Source organism: Chiloscyllium plagiosum, unplaced genomic scaffold, assembly GCF_037043375.1.
Source record: "Chiloscyllium plagiosum isolate Xiang-an unplaced genomic scaffold, Cpla_swu_hap1 HiC_scaffold_28, whole genome shotgun sequence".
NCBI classification, from domain to species: domain Eukaryota; kingdom Metazoa; phylum Chordata; class Chondrichthyes; order Orectolobiformes; family Hemiscylliidae; genus Chiloscyllium; species Chiloscyllium plagiosum.
The window spans coordinates 53911942-53935697 of record NW_028270166.1 but is presented as its reverse complement, the minus strand read 5'-3'; positions in this window follow the sequence as shown (position 1 = coordinate 53935697).

Here is a 23756-nt window from a genome sequence, read left to right as displayed (position 1 = left end):
TGAATCGGATTAAAAACACGGAAATCACGGAATTCCGTGTTTTAATCATCAAAAACACGGAAATAGAAAAAACACACCGGATCATCAACGCCACACTCACAGGAATCCGATTCACGAAAGAAGAAGAAAAGAATAGCCAATTCCCAGTCCTAGACGTGATGGGACAGAGAACACCGAACGGAGAATTCACTACAAGGGTATACAGGAAAGTCACACACACAGGCCAAGTCCTAAACTATGAAAGTAACCACCCCAACACACACAAATGAAGCTGCATCAGGACACTATTCAAAAGGGCCACAACACACTGCAGTACACCAGAACTGCAAAAAGAAGAAGAGGAACACCTATACAAGGTATTCGCCAAAAACAGATACCCGCGCAATTTCATCAGCAGATGCCTCAGAGAAAGACCATGGAATGAGGACATACCACAACCAAAAGGACGAGCCACACTACCATACATCAGGAGCATCTCAGAACTGATAGCCAGACTACTGCGACCCCTAGGACTCATAACGGCACACAAACCAACAGCCACACTCAGACAACAACTCACCAGAACGAAGGACCCGATACCCAACATGAGCAAAACTAATGTAGTGTACAAAATACCATGCAAGGACTGCACAAAACACTATATAGGACAAACAGGAAGACAGCTAACAATCCGCATACATGAACATCAACTAGCCACGAAACGACACAACCAGCTATCCTTAGTAGCCACACACGCAGACAACAAGCAACATGAATTCGACTGGGACAACACTACTATCATAGGGCAAGCCAGACAGAGAACAGCCAGGGAATTCCTAGAGGCATGGCATTCATCCACAAACTCCATCAACAAACACATCGACCTGGACCCAATATACCAACCATTACAGCGGACAGCTGAAACTGACAACCGGAAGCGGCAGAGACAGACCACTATAAACACCAGAGGAAACATCAAAGAAGCGCTTCGCAGGAGGCTCCCAGGCACTGATGATGTCGCCTAGCCAGGGGACAAAACGTTTGCAACAAAAACTTCCAGCTCGGCGAACAGAACCACAATAAAAGAGAAAAAGTATAACATAGCAAAGATAAGTGGGAAAACGGAGGACTGGGAAGCTTTTAAAGAACAACAGAGGATTACTAAGAAGGAAATACGCAGAGAAAAATGAGGTACGAAGGTAAACTGGCCAAAAATATAAAGGAGGATAGTAAAAGCTTTTCTACGTATGTGAAAGGCAAAAACAAATGGTTAAGACTAAAATTGGGCCCTTGAAGACAGAAACAGGGGAATATATTACGGGGAACAAAGAAATGGCAGAAGAATCAATTGGTACTTCAGATCTGTGTTCACCGGGGAAGACACAAGCAATCTCCCTGAGGTAACAATGGCTAAAGGACCTGAACTGAAGGGAATTTATATTTGCCAGGAATTGGTGTTGTAGACACTGTTAGGTCTGAAGGCTGATAAGTCCCCGGGGCCTGATGGTCTACATCCCAGGGTACTGAAGGAGGTGGCTCTAGAAATCGTGGATGCGTTGATTTTCCAGAGTTTGATAGATTCATTATCAATTCCTGCGGATTGGAGGGTGGCTAATGTTGTACCACTTTTTAAGAAACGTGGGAGAGAGAAAGCAGAAAATTATAGAGCAGTTAGTCTGACCTCAGTGGTGGGAAAGATGCTGGAGTCTATTATAAAGGATGAAATTACTGCACATCTGGATAGTAGTAACAGGATAGGACAGAGTCAGCATGGATTAATGAAGGGGAAATCATGCTTGACTAATCTTCTGGAATGTTTTGAGGATGTAACTCTGAAAATGGACGAGGGACATCCAGTAGATGTAGTGTACCTGGACTTTCAGAAATCCTTTGATAAAGTCCCACATAGGACGTTAGTGATCAAAATTAGGCCGCATGGTATTGGGGGCAAAGTACTAACTTGGATTGAAAGTTGGTTGGCTGATAGGAAACAAAGGGTAGTGATAAATGGCCCCATTTCGGAATGACAGGCAGTGACCAGTGGGGTACCGCAGGGATCAGTGCTGGGACCGCAGCTTTTTATAATATTTATTAATGATATGGAAGATGGTATTAGTAATAACATTAGCAAATTTGCTGATGATACTAAGCTGGGTGGCAGGGTGAAATGTGAGGAGGATGCCACTCAGGTGGATAGAGCTTGTAAGAAGGCCTATGGTGTATTAACGTTCATTAGCAGAGGGATTGAATTCAAGAGTTGTGAAGTGATGTTGCAACTGTACAGGACTTTGGTTAGGCCACATTTGGAGTACTGTGTGCAGTTCTGGTCGCCTCACTTTAGGAAAGATGTGAAAGCTTTGGAGAGGGTGCAGAGAAGATTTACCAGGATGTTGCCTGGAATGGAGAATAGGTCGTACGAGGATAGGTTGAGAGTGCTAGGCCTTTTCTCGTTGGAACGGCAAAGGATGAGGGGTGACTTGATAGAGGTTTATAAGATGAAATAGATAGAGTAGACAGTCAGAAACTTTTTCCCCGGGTACAACAGAGTGTTACAAGGGGACATAAATTTAAGGTGAATGGTGGAAAGGTATAGGGGAGATGTCAGGGGTGGGTTCTTTACCCAGAGAGTGGTGGGGACATGGAATGCGCTGCCTGTGGAAGTGGTAGAGTCAGAATCTTTGGTGACCTTTAAGTGGCAATTGGATAGGTACATGGATGGGTGCTTAAACTAGGACAAATGTTCGGCACAACATCGTGGGCCAAAGGGACTGTTCTGTGCTGTATTGTTCTATGTTCTATGTTCTATGTTAGGCGACTACAGGGTGACCTGGACAGGTTAGGTGAGTGGTCAGATGCATGGCAGATGCAGTTTAATGTTGATGGATGTATGGTTATCCACTTTGGAGGCAAGAACAGGAAGGCAGATTACTACCTAAATGGAATCAATTTAGGTAAAGGGTCAGTACAAGGAGATCTGGGTGTTCTTGTACACCAGTCAATGAAGGTAAGCATGCAGGTACAGCAGGTAGTGAAGAAGGCTAATAGCATGCTGGCCTTCTTAACAAGAGGGATTGAGTATAGAAGCAAAGAGGTTCTTCTGCAGCTGTACAGGGCCCTGGTGAGACCACACCTGGAGTATTGTGCGCAGTTCTGGTCTCCAAATTTGAAGACAGACATTCTGGTTATTGAGGGAGTGCAGCGTAGGTTCACGAGGTCAATTCCTGGAATGGCAGGACTACCTTATGCTGAAAGACTGGAGCGATTGGGCTTGTAAACCCTTGAGTTTAGAAGACTGAGAGGGAATCTGATTGAGACATATAAGATTATTAAAGGATTGGTCACTCTGGAGGCAGGAAACATGTTTCCGCCGATGGTTGAGTACCAAACCAGAGGACACAGCTTAAAAATACGGGGTAGATCATTTAGGACAGAGATGAGGAGAAACCTCTTCATCCAGAGAGTGGTGGCTGTGTGGCATGCTCTGCCCCAGAGGGCAGTGGATGCCCAGTCTCTGGATTCATTTAAGAAAGAGTTGGATAGAGTTCTCAAGGATAGTGGAATCAAGGGTTATGGAGATAAGGCAGGAACAGGATACTGATTAAGGATGATCAGCCATGACCTACTCCTGCATCTATTGTCTATTGTTAATCCAGGAGTGTAGGGGGATGAAGGTGAGGCCTCTGCTGAGGACTGATCTTTCATCCTCAGAGAGGGGGAGGTATGGAGGGATGGTGAAAATACGGCAGCTCGCACCTGGTGTGGGGCTGGAGCTGGGAGTGTAGGCAGGATTAGGTGTGGGGGCGGAGTTATGTGTGTGGGTGGAGTTAAGCGTGGGGACGGAGTTGGGCTTGGGGGTGGAGTTGGGTGTGGGGGAGGAGTTGGGCGTGGGGGCGTAGATTGGCATGGGGGCGGGGTTAGGCGTGGGGGTGGAGATCGGTGTTGGGGTGGAGATCGGTACTGGGGCGGAGATCGGCGCGGGGGCAGAGATCTGCACGTGGCGGAGATGCATGTGGCGTGGTCGTTGTGCAGGTGAGCGACATCACTGGGGGCAGAAGTAGATGCGGCGATCGTGGAGCCGGTTGTCTGGGCGGCGATCACAGAGGCTGTATGGTCAGTGGGAGTGGAATTGACGTCATGGTTCACGGCGTCTGTTGCTGCAGTGGCCATGTGGGTAATGGCTCCCGAGCGGTTCCGGAGGCTGATGGAAGATACTGGAACGGTTGAGGAATCCGGAGTCTGGGGTAAGTACATGAAAGTTTTTGGTACTTACTGTCTTTAATTTCTGATATGGCTAGTAAGAACTGTTTGTTTAGTGTATGGATTCTTCTGTGGATGAAGAACAGTAGAGGTCCTTTGCAGGTCTGTGAGAGTGTTGTCCTGAGTTGGGGTAAGGCTGACTGCAGGGAATGTAGGTAGCGGTGCATGGCTGCAAGCGTGGAGTGGATTCCAGAGGGAGGTCTGTTGCTGGAGTCTTCGGATTTGTTGTAGGTACTGGTCCAAATGTTGTTGGTCTGAACGTAGTCTGGAGTCCATGCAGGATCAGTCAGTTCGGTAGACAGGTGCTGAGGAAGGAGATGTGGCTGTGGTAGCGAGTCTGTTTGAGGACGTGGCTGAAGAGCTTAAGGGCAGAGGAGATGACCTGGGGGGTGCAGTGAGAGAGGGACTCACTGAGATCCTTGTAGAGGGAGGAGAAGAGTTTCTTCAAGAGTATTCGCAGTAGGTTAAAATCAACTAGGAGAAAGTGAGGACTGCAGATGCTGGAGATCAGAGCTGAAAAATGTGTTGCTGGAAAAGTGCAGCAGGTCAGGCAGCATCCGAGGAGCAGGAGAATCGACGTTTCGGGCATAAGCCCTTCTTCAGGAATGAGGAAAGTGTGTCCAGCAGGCTAAGATAAAAGGTAGGGAGGAGGGACTTTGGGGAGGGGCGTTGGAAATGCGATAGGTGGAAAGAGGTCAAGGTGAGGGTGATAGGTCAGAGTGGGGTGGGGGCGGAGAGGTCAGGAAGAAGATTGCAGGTTAGGAAGGCAGTGCTGAGTTCGAGGGATTTGACTGAGACCAGGTGGGGGGAGGGGAAATGAGTAAACTGGAGAAATCTGAGTTCATCCCTTGTGGTTGGAGGGTTCCTAGGCGGAAGATGAGGCGTTCTTCCTCCAGGCGTTGTGTTGCCATGGTCTGGTGATGGACGAGGCCAAGGACCTGCATGTCCTTGGTGGAGTGGGAGGGGGAGTTAAAGTGTTCAGCCACAGGGTGGTTGGGTTGGTTGGTGTGGGTGTCCCAGAGGTGTTCTCTGAAACATTCCGCAAGTAGGCGGCCTGTCTCCCCAATGTAGAGAAGGCCACATCAGGTGCAGCGGATGCAGTAAATGATGTGTGTGGAGGTGCAGGTGAATTTGTGACGGATATGGAAGGATCCCTTGGGGCCTTGGAGGGAAGTGAGGGGGGAGGTGTGGGCGCAAATTTTGCATTTCTTGCGGTTGCGGGTGAAGGTGCCGGGAGTGGAGGTTGGGTTGGTGGGGTGTGTGGACCTGACGAGGGAGTCGCGGAGGGAGTGGTCTTTCTGGAATGCTGAGTAAATGATGTGTGTGGAGGTGCAAGTGATTAGAAAATGATGTGTGTGGAGGTGCAGATGAATAGTAAATGATGTGTGTGGAGGTGCAGGTGAATAGTAAATGATGTGTGTGGAGGTGCAGGTGAATAGTAAATGATGTGTGTGGAGGTGCAGGTGAATAGTAAATGATGTGTGAAGTAGGTAAGTGTTAGATTTGGAGGTAGATGAGCACTTTGGTGATAGTGACCATAATTCGATTACGCTTACTCTAATGATGGAAATATGTAATACAGAGCAAGATTTATTAGCCGGGGGAAAGGCAGTTATGATGTGATTAGGCAAGATTTAGGATGCATAGGATGGGGAAGGAAACTGCAGGGAATGGGCACTATTGAAATGTGCAGCTTGTTCAAAGAACAGCTTCTGCATGTCCTTGGTAAGCATGTGCCTGTCAGACAGGGAGGTAGTGGCCAAGTGAGGGAGCCGTTGTTTACTGGAGAAAATGAATCTCTTGTCAAGAGTAAGAAGGAGACTTACGTAAAGATGAGACGTGAAGGCCCAGTTAAGGATGCTTGAGAGTTACAAGTTTTCCAGGAAGGACCTAAAGACAGAAATAAGAAAAGCCAGGAAGGGCTATGAGAAGTATTCAGCAGGTGCAATCAAGGAAAACCCTAAAGCTTTCTAAAGGTATGTCAGGAAAATAGGAATGACTAGAGTAAGGTTAGGGCCAGTTATGGACAGTAGTGGGAAGCAGTGCATGGAGTCCAAGGAGAGAGGAGAAGCGCTAAATGAATATTTTTTGTCAGTATTCACACTGAAAAAAGGCAATGTTGTCGAGCAGAATCTGCGATGGAAGCATTGGAAAGGATGCAAAGGAGGTTGCCTGGTATGGAGGAAAGGTCCAATGAGGAAAAGCTGAGGGACTCGAGGTTGTTTTTGTTAGAGAGAAGAAGATTGAGAGGTGACTTAAAAGATACATTTAAGATGATCAGAGGATTAGATAGGGTGGATACTGACAGCCTTTTTCCTCAGATGGTGATGGCTAGCATGAAGTGATGGGTGATAAATTTAGGACAGATGTTAGAAGAAGGTTCTTTACTCAGAGTACTGCCTGCAACAGTAATAGACTCACCAACTTTAAGGGCATTTAACTGGTCATTGGAAAAACATATGGATGATAATGGAATAGTGTAGGTCAGATGGGTTTCACAGGTCGGCGCAACATTGAGGGCTGAAGGGCCTGTACCGTGCTGTAATGTTCTATGTTCTATGTCCTATGACCTATGACCCAGCAGTCCCTACATTTTCATTGTTACTCCATGGTGCAGGTGTCCTCATATCTCTCCATATGGGAGGACCAGCTGACTACTCATCCATACACAGGACAGGATACAGTTTCTCCCCACCATGAATGTTGTGATGCCAGTCAGGCTGTGGAACTGGGTCAAGACCTGTCCACAGTCAGTTCACTGGAACACTCATTGGGTGTCTGTGTCTCGGTGCGTTTCCAGTCACACTCATGTTTGAATTCCTTTCCAACCCCAAAATAGGCAAACATTGAAGTCCTGATGAATTGTCTCACTCTCAGATCTTGATGGGATGTCTGTTTGGAATCCTTGTTGATAAACATACCTCTCTCATTCTCTGGAAAACAAATTTCAAAGGGTAAAGGAGGTCATGAAATGGAGTTAATTGAATTTGATAATTTGTGTGAAAGATTCTCAGAAATAGTGATCATGAAAACTGACTGGATTGTCATAAAAATTCAACTAGTTCATGAATGTCCATCGGGGAAGGGAACCCACTGTCTATCCTGGGCCCTCAATGGGAGAAGACAGCGAGAGTAGTGGAATACTTAATAAGACTGCTTCCTCTCTCCACATCACAGGAATAACAGTGACAGATCCTCTTCCAAGAAAGTCAAGACACTGAGTATGGGGGAAAATCACGTGTAGAATCCCCTCCCAGACACACATTGCCCTCTTGTGGACACATATTGCTGTTTTTTGACAGCTGCTGTCTGACAATCCTGTCAATCCTCAATGAACAGTGCTGTGGGAGAACTCTCACAGCAGCACAGCTGTGAATGCTGCTCTCTCTCACCTTGCTCATGTCCCAGTAATAAGATTAAATGTAAATTGATTTAGAACTGTTGTTGAGATTATTTTTTGCAAACACATGCTTTTTTACATTGCTTTTATATCTGTACTTTTAAACCTTGAAAGGTACATTGAAAACTGAATCTCAAATGCCCACAGGAAAAAGTCTGATACTTGTTTTGCAGTCAAAAGGAGTCCATCACAGCCTTAGTCTGAGTTTCTAAAGGAGCTGACTCATTGCACAATACTTATATTTAAGCAACAGTTATCTTCTGCATATTTATTTTAATTTTTGTAGAACTGTTGACTGCTAACAGTGGCACAGTGGTTAGCACTGCTGCCTCACAGTGCCAGAGACCTGGGTTCAATTCCCACCTTAGGCAACTGTCTGTATGGAGTTTGCACATTCTCCCCGTGTCTGCGTGGGTTTCCTCCGGGTGCTCCGGTTTCCTCCCACTATCCAAAAATGTGCAGGTTAGGTGAATTGGCCATGCTAAATTGCCCGTCCAATTACTAAAGAAGTTCAGATCTCAACAGGTTTTGCAGACAAAGAAGAAAATGACAGTGGGGTTTGACTTCTCGATAGTTACAATGAATCTAACTGCATTTCCGAACAATGTTGGGTACTGGGACCAGTTTACACGTATCTGAGGGAACACACCACAGAGCACAGAGTCCTGTGTCACGGAGCTGCTCGGGACAAATCTCGACAAATCCATTACATCTCTCTTCAGATATCCTTTGCGAAAGCACATCCCAGAGGGAGATGTGTGACAGTCTCATCCTCCTGAAGTCACTTCAACAGCAGCTTGTGGTAACACAGACTGACCAGGCAGATATAAAGAATCTCACATCTAGTGTCCTTCACATCACCAGCCAAACGATGGCTTGGTGCCTGTTAGAAAGAGTGTGGTGCTGGAAAAGCACAGCAGGTCAGGCACAATCTCGATTCTCCTGCTCCTCAGATGCTGCCTGACCTGCTGTGCTTTTCCAGCACCACACTCTCGACTCTGATCTCCAGCATCTGCAGTCCTCATTTTCTCCTGCTTGTCAGAAAGGTTTGGTGGTGAGGCATTCTGCCAAATTGCTTTGACAGCCTGCTCAAAAACCATGTGACAGGATCCACCCCCCCCCCCCCCCCCCCCACCCCCCCAGGGTATCGAGGGCACTACATGGACTAGTGGTCAAAGGTGCTTGTCTAGGCAGATTTCTCAACCAAGGACTGGTAACAGGAACAGACCAACCATTTGGAGCATTCTGCGGCAGCAAGGTCAGTCCCATTCTTTGCAAAATCCAGGACAGATCGAGCCTCAGTCCAGATGACACTTGGCGTTAGGGTACTGAGGGTGTACACACAGCTCGATGCAGCCATACACAAATGTAGCCATCAGGATGAGAGGAACATTGTGGAAATTCTTCATGCACTCCCCCTCCCCATCCAGAGTTTTACATATGGAGTCCTTGCAGACCCAGTCTATGTTAGTCTCCTCCTGAAACGAATTCCTGAACTTTGAATAGACCCTTTCAGTTTCACAACAAACCCCAGGGAATACATCTCATGACAGTTTCCCATTGGAAGTTATTGGAGCCAGAAACCAGATTCTGGATTAGTGGTGCTGGAAGAGCACAGCAGTTCAGGCAGCATCCAAGGAGCTTCGAAATCGACGTTTTGGGCAAAAGCCCTTCATCAGGAATAAAGGCAGTGAGCCTGGAGCGTGGAAAGATAAGCTAGAGAGGGTGGGGGTGGGGAGAAAGTAGCATAGAATGGGTGAATGGGGGAGGGGATGAAGGTGATAGGTCAGGGAGGAGAGGGTGGAGTGGATAGGTGGAAAAGGAGATAGGCAGGTAGGACAAGTCCGGACAAGTCATGGGGACAGTGCTGAGCTGGAAGTTTAGAGGGTGAGGTGGGGGAAGGGGAAATAAGGAAATTGTTGAAGTCCACATTGATGCCCTGGGGTTGAAGTGTTCCGAGGCGGAAGAAGAGGCATTCTTCCTCCAGGCGTCTGGTGGTGAGGGAGTGACGGTGAAGGAGGCCCAGGACCTCCATGTCCTCGGCAGAGTGGGAGGGGGAGTTGAAATGTTGGGCCACGGGGTGGTGTGGTTGATTGGTGCGGGTGTCCCGGAGATGTTCTCTAAAGCACTCTGCTAGGAGGCACCCAGTCTCCCCAATGTAGAGGGTTAGGGTTACTGGGCAATTGAGCACGACATGTGGCGAGACATTCCAAGGACCATACACCATCTACAAGGCACATGTCAGGAGAGCGATGGAATACTCCCCACTTGCCTGGATGAGTGCAGCTCCAACAACACTCAAGAAGCTTCACACCATCCAGGAAAAAGCAACCTGCTTGATTGGCATCACATCGACAAATATTCAATCTCTCCACCACCGGCGCTCAGTGGCAGCAGTGTGTGCTATCTACAAGAGGCACTGAAGAAATTCACCAAAGATCCTTCAACAGCACCTTCCAAATCCACGACCACTTCCATCCAGAAGGACAAGGGCAGCAGGTACTTGGGTACACCACCACCTGCAAGATCCCCTCCAAGCTACTCACCACCCTGACTTGGAAATATACTGTCGTTCCTTTATAGAAATTGAGTCAAAATTCTGGAATTCCATCCCTGCCAGCATTGTGGGTCAACCCACAGCAAGGGGACTGCAGCAATTCAAGATGGCATCTCACCACCACCTTCTCAAGGGCAAGTAGGGATGGGCTATCAATGCTGGCCAGCCAGTTATGCCCAAGTCCCACAAATGCATAAAAAAACTTCCTATCTCTGTGAGCTCCCTCTTCTCCCAACAATCCCTCAGTACACTTGAAACCTACTCCAATGCTGATTACCCTTCCTATCTCTGTAAATGTCTCCAATCTCCATAACATTTCCAATCTCTGCCATCTCCTCCTCCAGTTACAATAATACCTATTTCTGTCATTTTGTCCCGGACCTATAGTCTAACCTGTCAGTATAACATTCTCAAGCCTTTACCAACCTCCCCATTTGTGCACCTTATTCTAGCCCCTTACAGCACATGTCATCACTATTACTTTCTCCAGTCTCTATAACAGTCCTGCCTCCTGTCAGACAGTGCCTCATGACCTCTGTGACCCTTTATCATCCCTACTGACCTCCCTGTCTATATATACTCCTTCTGTCCCTATCGCCTTTCCTGTCTGTGAAACCTTCTTTAATCCTTCAACCCTCCCTTTTTATAGTGTTCTGAAGCCACCAATTCCTCCCCATGTCTGCAATCTTATCCAGTCTCTGTAATCTCCACTGCCTCTGTGAACTTCTCCCATCACTACAATGCTCCTTAACTATATCTCCTCCTGTCAATACTAACCTTCTTAACACTGTAACCTCCAAAAGCCATGAAAACCATCCATGGAACAGTGATACCCGCTTGATTGCTGAGTCCAACTTCAGCCCCTACAGCTGTCTCTATCTGGAACTTCCTTCAGTCTGAACAACTGTTACTCACCTCACCCAGTGTCTGCAGTATTACTAACTTCATTCAATCGCAAAAACCATTCCTGTCTCTGCAGCCTTCTCCAGTACCTGAATCCATCCCTTTTTAAGGCATTTGATAATGTTCCCCATGGTAGGCTGATGGAGAAGTTGAAGTCGCATGGGTTCCCGGGTCGATGGATGGAGAACTGGCTGGGCAACAGGAGACAGAAAGTAACAGTGGATGGGAGTTTCTCAAAGAGGAGAATTGTAACTGGTGGTGTTTCACAAGGATCTGTACTGAATGATCTGGAGGAAGATATCAATGGTGTGATTAACAAGTTTGCAGATAACATTAAGATTGGTGGAGTCACAAAGACAGAAGGGGACTGTCAGAGATTACAGCAGAATATAGATAGATTGGAGAGTTGGGTGGAGAAATGGCAGATGGAATTCGATTCTGATAAATGTGTTGTGATGCATTTTGAAAGATACAATTCAAGAGCAAACTATACACTAAATGGAAAAGTCCTGAGGAAGACTGATGTAGAGAGAGAGATCTGGGTGTTCAGGTCCATTGTTTCCTGAAGGTGGCAATGCAGGTCAACAGAGTGGTCAAGAAGGCACAAGGCATACTTTCCTTCATTGGACGGGGTATTGAATAAAGAGTTGGCACGTCATGTTACAGTTGTATAAGACTTTGTTTCGGCCACATTTGGAATACTGTGTAAATGTCTGGTCGCCACATGGATGATTTGGAGAGGGTTCATTGAGATGTTGTCTGGTTTGGAGGGTGCTAGCTATGAGGAGAGGTTGAGTAGAAGAGGATTATTTTCACAAGTAAACGGAGGTTGAGCGGGGACCTGATAGAGAGGCATAGACAGGGTGGATAGCAAGAAGCTTTGTCCCAGAGTGGGGGACTCAATTACTAGGGGTCACGAGTTCAAAGTCAGAGGGGAAAGGTTTACAGGAAGATGTGTGTGGCAAGGTCACTGTGCAGAGGGTGGTGAGTACCTGGAATGCATTGCCAGCTGAGGTGGTAGAGGTGGGCATGATAGCATCATTTAAGATGTAGTTGACAGAAATATAAATGGGTTGGAAGCAAAGGGATACAGAGCCGTAGAAAACAAGTGCAAGTTGTAGATCGAGGATCTGGGTCAGCACAGGCTTGGAGGGCCGAAGGGCCTGTTCCTGTGCTCTAATTTTCTTTGTTCTTTGTTCTATCTCTTTAATCATGTGTAGCCTCCAGAGCCCTCCTTATTGCTGTCAAGGAGTTCCTGACTCAACAGAATTCCCAACTCTTGTCTCGTCTATTGCCTCTGTGAAGGCGGTTTGTCAACCAGAGGGATGGAGAGAGACAAAAGAATCTGCAGATGCTGGAATCCAAAGCAGACAAACAGGAGGCTGGGAGAACACAACAAGCCAGGCTGCCTGGTTTACTGTGTTCTTCCAGCCTCCTGTATGTCAGCTGGAGAGAGAGGTCTGGATCCTTTACTCAGTCCTGCAGCACGGTAAGTTCACTCACAATAAACAGGAGTGGGATGAGGTAGAGGATTTCTATAGTCAATGACTGAGGACACCACATGTTACAATACTGGGCAAAGAACACAGAAGAGAAAGGTCCCAGGCTTCATTATCACCATCTTGTTTGTAATTTCCACTGGTCTACAGAAAACTCTTTATCCCTGTCAGCTTCTCCAATCTGAATCAGTGCAGCCTTCTCCAGTAGATAGTACCTTCCCTATCTCTGTAAACCCCTACAGTCCTGCCTATCCCAGTTGACTCCTCCTACCAATACAACCCTCTATGTTTCTGTATTTGCCTTTAATCCTATATCTGTCCCTATCTGTGTAATTTTCTTCAGACCCTATAGCACTCCTTATCTGTGAAAAAGAATTATTAGCCCCTTGAGACAGCTCTGTCAGTGCAATCCTTTCCAGGCTGGAAAAAAAATCCTTCTTACGTATGAAGAAAGGATTGCGAGGATGATTCAAGAGAAGAGTGAAAGTAATAGGGTGGTTGTTATGGGGGACTTTAACTTTCCTGATATTGATTGGGAAAGCTATAGCTCAAGTTCGTTAGATGGGTCAGTGTTTGTCCAATGTGTGCAGGAGGGTTTCCTGACACAATATGTAGATAGGCCAACAAGAGGTGAGGCCATACTGGATTTGGTTCTGGGTAATGAACCAGGCCAGGTGTTAGAATTAGAGGTAGGTGAGCACTTTGGGGACAGTGACCACAATTCGGTGACTTTTACTCTAGTGATGGAGAGGGATAAGTGTGCACTACAGAGCAAGAGTTATAGCTGGCGGCAGGGAAATTATGATGCAGTGAGGCATGACTTAGGATGTGTGGCTTGGAAAAGTAAGCTTCAAGGCAAGGGTGTAATTGATATGTGGAGCTTGTTCAAGGAACAACTATTGAGTGTCCTTGATAAGTATGTAGCCGTCAGGCAGGGAGGAAAGGGTCGTGTGAGGGAGCCGTGATTTAATAAGGAATTGGAATCCCTTGTTAAATGGAAGAGGGCGGCCTATGTAAAGATGAGGCGTGAAGGTTCAATTGGGGCGATTGAGAGTTATAGGGTAGCCAGGAAGGACCTGAAGAGCGAGCTAAGAGCAGCAAGGAGGGGACATGAAAGGTCCTTAGTTGGTAGGATTAGGGAAAACCCTAAGGCTTTCTATAGGTATGTCAGGAATAAAAGAATGACTAGGGTAGGAATAGGTCCAGTCAAGGATAGTAGTGGGAAGTTGCGTGTGGAGGCTGAAGAGATTGGGGAGACATTGAATGAATACTTTTCAGCAGTATTCAATCAGGAACAGGACATTGTTGTCAATGTGAGTACTGAGTCACAATTAAGTAGAATGGATGGCTTTGAGGTATGTAGAGAAGAGGTGTTGGAAATTCTGGAAAGGGTGAAAATAGATAAGTCCCCTGGGCCTGATGACATTTATCCTAGGATTCTCTGGGAAGCAAGGGAGGAGATTGCAGAGCCATTGGCCTTGATTTTTATGTCCTCGTTGTCTACAGGAGTAGTGCCAGAAGATTGGAGGCTAGCAAATGTGGTTCCCTTGTTCAAGAAGGGGAGTAGGGATAACCCTAGTAACTATAGGCTGGTGAGTCTCACTTCTGTTGTGGGCAAAATCTTAGAGAGAATTGTAAGGGATAGGATTTATGAACATCTGGATAGGAATAATGTGATCAAGGATAGTCAGCATAGTTTTGTGAAGGGCAGGTCGTGCCTCACAAACCTTATTGAATTCTTTGAGAAGGTGACTAAGGAGGTGAACGAGGGGAAAGCGGTAGATGTGGTGTATATGGATTTTAGTAAGGCATTTGATAAGGTTCCCCATGGTAGACTACTGCAAAAAATACGGAGGTATGGCATTGAGGGTGAGTTGGAGGTTTGGATTAGGAGTTGGCTGGCTGGAAGAAGACAGAGGGTAGTAGTTGATGGCAAAGGTTCATCTTGGAGTGCCGTCACTAGCGGTGTTCCGCAAGGATCTGTTTTGGGACCATTGCTGTTTGTCATTTTTATAAATGACCTGGAGAAGGGGTTAGAAGGTTGGGTGAGCAAGTTTGCGGATGATACAAAAGTCGGAGGAGTTGTAGACAGTGAGGAAGGATGTGGCAGGTTACAGCGGGATATAGATAAGTTGCAGAACTGGGCAGAAAGGTGGCAAATGGAGCTCAATGTAAGTAAGTGTGAGGTGATTCACTTTGGTAAGAGTAATAAAAAGATGGGGTACTGGGCTAACGGTCGGATACTTGGTAGTGTGGATGAGCAGAGGGATCTTGGTGTCCATGTACACAGATCTTTGAAAGTTGCCACCCAGGTAAATAGTGCGGTGAAGAAGGCATATGGCGTACTGGCTTTTATTGGTAGAGGAATTGAGTTCCGGAGTACTGAGGTCATGTTGCAGTTGTATAAGACTCTGGTGCGGCCGCATCTGGAGTATTGTGTGCAGTTTTGGTCGCCATACTATAGGAAGGATGTGGAGGCACTGGAACGGGTGCAGAGGAGGTTTACCAGGATGTTGCCTGGTATGGTAGAAAGATCGTATGAGGAAAGGCTGAGGCACTTGGGGTTGTTTTCATTGGAGAAAAGAAGGTTTAGGGGTGACTTGATAGAGGTGTACAAGATGATTAGGGGTTTAGATAGGGTCGACAGTGAGAATCTTTTTCCACGTATGGAGTCAGCTATTACAAGGGGGCATAGCTTTAAATTAAGGGGGGGTAGGTATAGGACAGATGTTCGGGGTAGGTTCTTTACTCAGCGAGTCGTGAGTTCATGGAATGCCCTGCCAGTAGCAGTGGTGGACTCTCCCTCATTATGGGCATTTAAGCAGGCATTGGATAGGCATATGGAGGATAGTGGGCTAATGTAGGTTAGGTGGGCTTGGATCGGCACAACATCGAGGGCCGAAGGGCCTGTACTGCGCTGTATTCTTCTATGTTCTATGTTCTATGTAACCATGTTATGCTCTTACGAACCTCACTATCTATGACACCTTCCCCTATCTCTGCAAAAAAAAACCTCCCTACCTTTATGACCACCACCAGCTATTAGAATCTTCACTGTCTCTGGACACCATCCAGAGTTACTCTCCTTATCACATAATTTAGTCCCTGCAGTCCAAAGATGACTTTCAACTCCTCCTGTCTCTAAATCACACTCAATCACTGCAAACTTCGCCGATCCCTACTCCCCTCCCTTTGCATGTAATCTCCTTCAATCAGTACAAACCTTAACCTCCTCCAGACATGATGACACAATTTATTTCCATTACCTACATGAGCTCCCATAATCCTCCCTGTGACTGTAACCACGTTACATTCCGACATACCTCTGTTTCTCTGTAAAATCCTTCCTCAGTCTGACACCTGTTACAGCCTCCACAGTCCTCCCTATCTCTGTTAAATACTTTCCAGTTACTGCAGCCCTCTGTATCACAAAGTGCCACCAGTCACTACAATATCAGAATATGAAGTGAAGGCAGGAACATTGTACTGAGTGAGATGATCGGTCATGATTATATTGAATGGTGGGGGAGGCTCATGTGTTGAAGAAACGCAGAAAAGAATGATCACAGGCTTCATTATTACCTGTTCCTCTTTCGCTGTTTATCTATAAACTCCCTATCTCCAAAACCTTCTTCAGTCCCCACAACCCTCCCTATCTGTGTAAACTTTTCAAACTCTGGCAGGGCTCCCTATCACTGTAACCTCCTTCTACAAAGCCTAGAACATTCCATATATGTCAAACCTGCTCCAATACCTTCAACCCTCCCGATCTTTGTAACTTCCTTCGGTTGCTAAACCCTTCCTATTTCTGTTACATACCATCCTACAGTGTTGAAAGACCTCTGTCTCTTTGTAAGTTCTTATGATCACTACAACCATCCCTTTCTTTGTAACATTTCCTTGCACCTTGAAATCACCTGATTGCTGAAACCTCTTCAGGAACTGTACTGTCTCTATATCTGTTACTTTCCCCTGTTCTTAGAAACCTCCCTCTCAATGTGATCCCCTGCAGTCTCTGCAGCCTTCCTATCTCTAACCTCCACCACCCTCCATAACCCTCCCTACATCTGTAATGTCTTCCAGTCCCGAACTGCAAACTTCTCCAGTCCCTATTTCACTCTCCATTTGTCAGGCCTATTTGCGTTCCTCCAATGTATGTCAGTATCTGAAACCCATGCTGTCACTAATGTCCAAATTTCTACAAGTCTCTCTATGAGGTTTTTTTAGATGAGATTCCCTACAGTGTGGAAACAGACCCTTTGGCCCAACAAGTCCACACCAACCCTCCAAAGAGTAACCCACCCAAGACCCATCTCCCTCTGACTAATGCACCTGACACTATGGACAATTTAGCATGACCAATTCATCTTACCTGCACATCATTGGACTGTAGGAGGAAACCGGAGCACCTGGAGGAAACCCACGCAGACACTTGGAGAATGTGCAAACTCCATACAGGCAGTCGCCCGAGGCTGGAATCAAATCTTGGACCCAAGTGCTGTGAGGCAATAGTGCTAATGACTGAGCCACCATGCCGCCCCCTTGTGTAAAGCTCTCCAGCCTAAACAAACATCCATACCTGACTTAGTTTCTCCAGACCCATGAAGCTTCCGATTCTGTACACCAGGCCTCCCAACCGTGAGTGTGAGACAGAGGGACAATATGTAACCAGATTATGGAAAGATGTAGGAGCAGTAGGGTGGTGATGATAGAGGATTTTAATTTTCCCAAAAATGACTCGGATTCACTTATTGTTAAAGGTCTAGATGGAGCAGAATTTGTAGGGAGCACACAGAAAGTTTCAGGAGAGCAGAGAGTAAATAGTCCAACTTGGGAAGGGGCCAGAAAGGACCTGGTTTGGGGGAATGGGCCTGGCCAGGTGGTTGAACATTCAGTGGGGGAGTGCTTTGGAAATAGTCATCACAATTCCGTAAGTTTTAGAATACTTTTGTACAAAGATGAGTGTGGTCATAAAGGAAGAGTGCGAAATTGGGGGAAGGCCAACGATAGCAAAGTTTAGCAGGAAGTCGGGAATGTGGATTGGGAGCAGCTTTTTGAAGGCAAATCCACATTTGATGCGTGGGAGGCTATTAAAGAGAGGTTGATTATAGTGTAGGACAGACATGTTCCTTTGAAAATGTGGGATAGAACTGACAAGATTAGGGAGCGATGGATGACAGGTGAAATTGTGAGACTAGCTAGGAGGAATAACGAAGCATACATAAGGTCAAGGCGATAAAAACTGGCAAAACTTGGGAAGAATGTCAGGAAAGTAGGACCAATCTGAAATGATAAATTACAAGGATGAAAAGGGCTTATGCATTATCTTTAACAAACAGGGTTAAGGAAAATTCCAAAGCCTTTTAATTCACACATAAGGAGCAAGAGGGTAACGAGAGAAAGCTTTGGCCCGCTCAGGACAAAAGGAGGAAAGTTATGTTTGGAGTCAGAAAAATATGGGTGAGAGTCTTAGCAAGTACTTTGCATCAGTGCTCACCGAGAGGAAGGACGTGATGGATGCTGAGTTTCGAGATAGATATTTGACTACTCTCAGTCAAGTCAGCATAAAAAGGGAGAAAGTGTTGAATATTCTAAAAGGCATTAAGGTAGACAAGTCCCCAGATCCAGATGGGATCTGTCCCAGGTTTCTGAGGGAAATAAAAGAGGAAATAGCTGGGCATTAACAGATATCTTTGCAGCAAGCTTGAACACGGGCAAAGTCCAGGAGGACTGTAGATTTGTTAATGTTTCCTCTTGTTTAAGAAGGGCAGCAGGGGATAATCAAGGTAATTATAGATCGGTGAGCCTGATGTCAGTGGTAGGGAAACTGCTGGAGAAGATATTGAGGGATGGGATGACATTTAGAAGGGCTTAGCAGTGATAGGCAACATGGTTTTGTGCAGGGAAAGTCATGTCTTACCAACTTAACAGAAATCTTTGAGGAAATGACAAACGTGACTGATGAGAGAAGTATTATAAGTGCCACATACATGGACTTCAGTAAGGTGTTTGATATGTTTCCTCATGGTGGGCTGATGGAGAAAATGAAGTTGTGTGTGGTCCAGGGTTTGCTAGCTGGTTGGATAGAGAGCTGGCTGGTCTGCAGGACATAGAGAGTCGGAGTGGAAGGCAGTTTCTCAAAATGGAGAAATGGTGTTTCACAGGGATCAGTGTTGAGACCACTGTTGTTTATGATATACATAAGTGATCTGGAGGAAGATATAGGTGTTCTGATTAGCACATTTGCAGGCGACGCTAAGATTGTTGGAGTAGCAGTTAATGAAGGGATCTGTCAGAGAATGCAGCAGAATATAGATAGATTGGAGAGTTGGACGGAGAAATGGCAGATGGAGTTCAATCTGGGCAAATGTGAGGTGGTACATTTTGGAAGTTCCAATTCAAGAGCGAATTACACGGTAAATGGAAAGGCCTGTTGAAAATTGATGTAGAGAGATATCTTGGTGTTCAGGTTAATTGTTCCCTGAAGATGGCAATGGAGTTCGATAGAGTGGTCAAGAAGGCATATGGCATGCTTTCCTTCATCGGACCGGGTACTGAGTATAAGAGCTGGCAGGGCATGTCAGAGTTGTATCGGACTTTGGAGTACCGTGTACAGTTCTGGTTGCCGCATCACCAGAAGGATGTGGATGTATTAAAGAGGGTGCACAGGAGGTTCACCAGAATGTTGCCTGGTATGGTGAGCAGTTGCTATGAAGAGAAGTTGAGTAGAATAGGATTATTTTCATGAGAAAAATGGGGGTTGAACCTGATTGATGTCTACAAAATCATGAGAGATAGAGAGAGGGTGGATAGCAAAAAACTTTTTCCCCAGAGTGAGGATTAATTGCTCGGGGTCACGAGTTCAAGGTGAGAGGGGAAAAGTTTCAGGGAAATATGCATGGAAAGGTCTTTACACAGAGGGTCATGGATGTCCAGAATGCATTGGCTGTGGAGGTGATAGAGGTAGGTACGAAAGTCTCATTTAAGATGCATCTAGACAGACACATGAGTGGGCAGGGAGCAGAGGGATACAGATCCTTAGGAAATAGGCAACAGGTTTAGATAGAGGATTTGGATTGGCGTGGGCTTCGAGGGCTGAAGGGCCTGTTCATGTGCTGTAATTTTCTTTGTTCTTTGCTCTTTGTTCTGATACCTGTAAACTTCTTCAGTCTCCACAACCTTCCATATATCTGTTCGTTGCTCTAGTTTATACAATTGTCTTCTCTCTAAAATGCTCTTATCTTTGCCTTTCAGGTTGTCTGCCACTCTCTACCAACACCCAGCTCTATCTCTGGAATTTAATCCAGCCACCACTATCTCTGTAGCTTCCTCTAATCCCTAAAGTCCTTTCACCCACTATTATTCTCAACCGGTGCTTAACTTTGTAACATCTTAGAATCCCTATAAGATTTGCTATCTCTGTAACACACCGATTGTCCCTTTACCCCCACAATCACTGAATCACTCCTTGCATTTGTGACAAGGTAGGTGGAATGACAGTATTATCTGAAATGATCTGATATGATTGAACTGTCAATATGAAGGTGCGGCTGCAGAATGACCATGGCTGGAAAGTGAACATAGAAAACAAAGAAAAATACAGCACAGTACAGGCCCTTTGGCCCTCGATGTTGCGCCGATCCAAGCCCATCTAACCTACACTAGCCCACTATCCTCCATACGCCTATCCAATGCCCGTTTAAATGCCCATAAAGAGGGAGAGTCCACCACTGCTACTGGCAGGGCATTCCATGAACTCACGACTCGCTGAGTAAAGAACCTACCCCTAACATCTGTCCTATACCTACCACCCCTTAATTTAAAGCTATGCCCCCTCGTAATAGCTGACTCCATACGTGGAAAAAGGTTCTCATGGTCAACCCTATCTAAACCCCTAATCATCTTGTACACCTCTATCAAGTCACCCCTAAACCTTCTTTTCTCCAATGAAAACAGCCCCAAATGCCTCAGCCTTTCCTCATCCGATCTTCCGACCATACCAGGCAACATCCTGGTAAACCTCCTCTGCACCCGTTCCAGTGCCTCCACATCCTTCCTATAGTATGGCAACCAAGACTGCACACAATACTCCAGATGCGGCCGCACCAGAGTCTTATACAATTGCATCATGACCTCAGGGCTCCGGAACTCAATTCCTCTACCAATAAAAGCCAGTACGCCATATGCCTTCTTCACCGCACTATTTACCTGCGATAGGTACATGGACACCAAGATCCCTCTGCTCATCCACACTACCAAGTATCCGACCACTAGCCCAGTACCCCATCTTTTTGTTACTCTTACCAAAGTGAATCACTTCACACTTACTTACATTGAACTCCATTTGCCACCTTTCTGCCCAGCTCTGCAACTTATCTATATCCTCACTGTCAACAACTCCACCGACTTTTGTATCATCTGCAAACATGCTCACCCAACCTTCTAGCCCCTCCTCCAGATCATTTATAAAAATGACAAACAGCAATGGTCCCAAAACAGATCCTTGCAGAACACCGCTAGTAACTGCACTCCAAGATGAACCTTTACCATCAACTACTACCCTCTGTCTTCTTCCAGCCAGCCAATTCCTAATCCAAACCTCCAACTCACCCTCAATGCCATACCTCCGTATTTTTTGCAGTAGCCTACCATGGGGAACCTTATCAAACGCTTTACTAAAATCCATATACACCACATCTACCGCTTTACCCTCGTCTACCTCCTTAGTCACCTTCTCAAAGAATTCAATAAGGTTTGTGAGGCACGACCTGCCCTTCACAAAACCATGCTGACTATCCTTGATCACATTATTCCTATCCAGATTTTCATAAATCCTATCCCTTACAATTCTCTCTAAGACTTTGCCCACAACAGAAGTGAGACTCACCGGCCTATCATTACTAGGGTTATCCCTACTCCCCTTCTTGAACAAGGGAACCACATTTGCTATCCTCCAGTCTACTGGCACTATTCCTGTAGACAACGAGGACATAAAAATCAAGGCCAATGGTTTGTAGGGATTGAATATCAAAGGGTTGTCGGGATTTAGGCAAAATAGGCAAAAAACCAAGTGAAGTCAAGTTGTGTTGTGAAGAACAGATGCAGTCAGTGTATTAGTGAGACAACCATGTGGATTGGAAAATCAAAATGCAGATTCTTTCTGGCTGAAGCTGAGAAACAACAAGGGGCAGCAACTGTTAGTAGAAATTCTTGTGCAGGCACCAGCTAGTGATGGTCATGCAAATATGGTTTCAGTCAGGAAATTAGATGTTCTTGTAGCAAGGGCACGAAAGTTACTACGTGTGACAGGAGTCTCATTCCCAACTGGATAACTGCAATGGATGGAATCCGAGATTATCTCTGAGATGGTTTTCTATCACAACATAGGCTATTCTGGATCAAATGCTGTGTAATGATAAATGTCTAATAATCTCATTATAAACGAGTTCTGTGAGCACAGAACCATAATATGAAACAATCTTTTATTGAGGTTGAAACTGATTAAGCGAAGATCATGCGACACAGAAGTGGAATTAAGCCATTTGGCCCATCAGGTATTTCTGCGATTGAATGAGATCATGGCAGATCTGATGATCCCAAACTCTACTTTCCCGTGTTTTCCATGTAACCCTTGTTTCCCTGCTTCAGTAAAATGTGGCCATTTCTACTGTAAACATACTGAAAGACCCAGCCTTGACAGCCCTCTGCAGTAAGGAATTCCACAGATTCATGATCCTCTGAGTGAACACATTACTCCTCATCACTGTCTTTAGATTAGATTCCCTACAGTGTGGCAACAGGCTATTTGGCCCAACAAGACCCTCTGAAGAGTATCCATTCCCCTACATTTTACCTCTGACTAATGCACGTAACACTGTGGTCAACTTAGAGTCATAGAGATGTACAGCATGGAAACAGACACTTCGGTCCAACCTGTCCATGCCGACCAGATATCCCAACCCAATTTAGTCCCACCTGCCAGCACCCGGCCCATATCCCTCCAAACCCTTCCTAATCATATACCCATCCAGATGCCTCTTAAGTGTTGCAATTGTACCAGCCTCCACCACTTCCTCTGGCAGCTCATTCCATACACGTACCACCCTCTGCGTGAAAACGTTGCCCCTTAGGTCTCTTTTATATCTTTTCCCTCTCATCCGAAGGATGCAAAAGCAGGTTACCAGAATGTTGCCTGTGTTCGATGTTTTGAGAGTGTGTTAGCTTTCTGGTGAGATTGGACAAACTTGGATTGTTTTGTCAGAGTGTAAGTGACTGAGGGGTGACCAGGTACAGGAATATAAAATTAGGAGAGGCAAGGATAATGTGATTAGTTGAAATTTCTTTTTGAATGTGCAAGTATCAAATACAATGGTGCATAGGATTAAGGTGAGATGGAAATGTTTAAATGTTTAAATGCCTGAGGCAAGAATTTTTATTTATGTAAAGAATAGAAAGTGCCTTGGGAGATTGTAGAAGCAGAAATGTTAGCAAAGTTTTCAAATGGCATTTAGACAGACATCTGAACATATAGCGAGTAGAGCAATATGGACCATTTGCAGGCAGATGGTATTCGACTGGAATAACATCATGGTCAAAAAGGCCATGGTGAGCACTAATCTATTTTCTAACTTCCAGGCATCTACCCTGTCAAAACCCTTTGGAATCTTGAATGTTTCATGAAATATTTCACACATTCTTCTCAACTCCAATGAGTTCAAACTCAATCCATTCATGATCTTCTCATTAGCAAAGCCCTTGATTGTCAAGGTCAGTCTAGTGAACCTTCTCTCGCCTGCCTTCAATGCAATTATTCTGTTCAGAACGTTCTGGGTGTGGTCTAACTCGTACCTTGTATAGTTTCAGCAACACCTCCCTGTTTTTATTCTCCATTCCCTTTGAAATAAATGCCAGCATTTGATTTGCCTTCTCCACTACCCGAGGAACCTGTCAGCAAACTTTTTCAGATTGATACACAAGGGACTCCCAAAACCCTTTGAGCAAATACTCTGAAACCAAATGGTGTTAGCCTGACAGTAAGTTTGAAATGTGCTGGAATGTATTAGAAAGGATATGACAATAAAGAATAACAGGACTCTTAGGAACAATGGGAGACATGTTTTATAAAAGATATTTCTTTCTATGAGCCTGCTTGATTTTATTT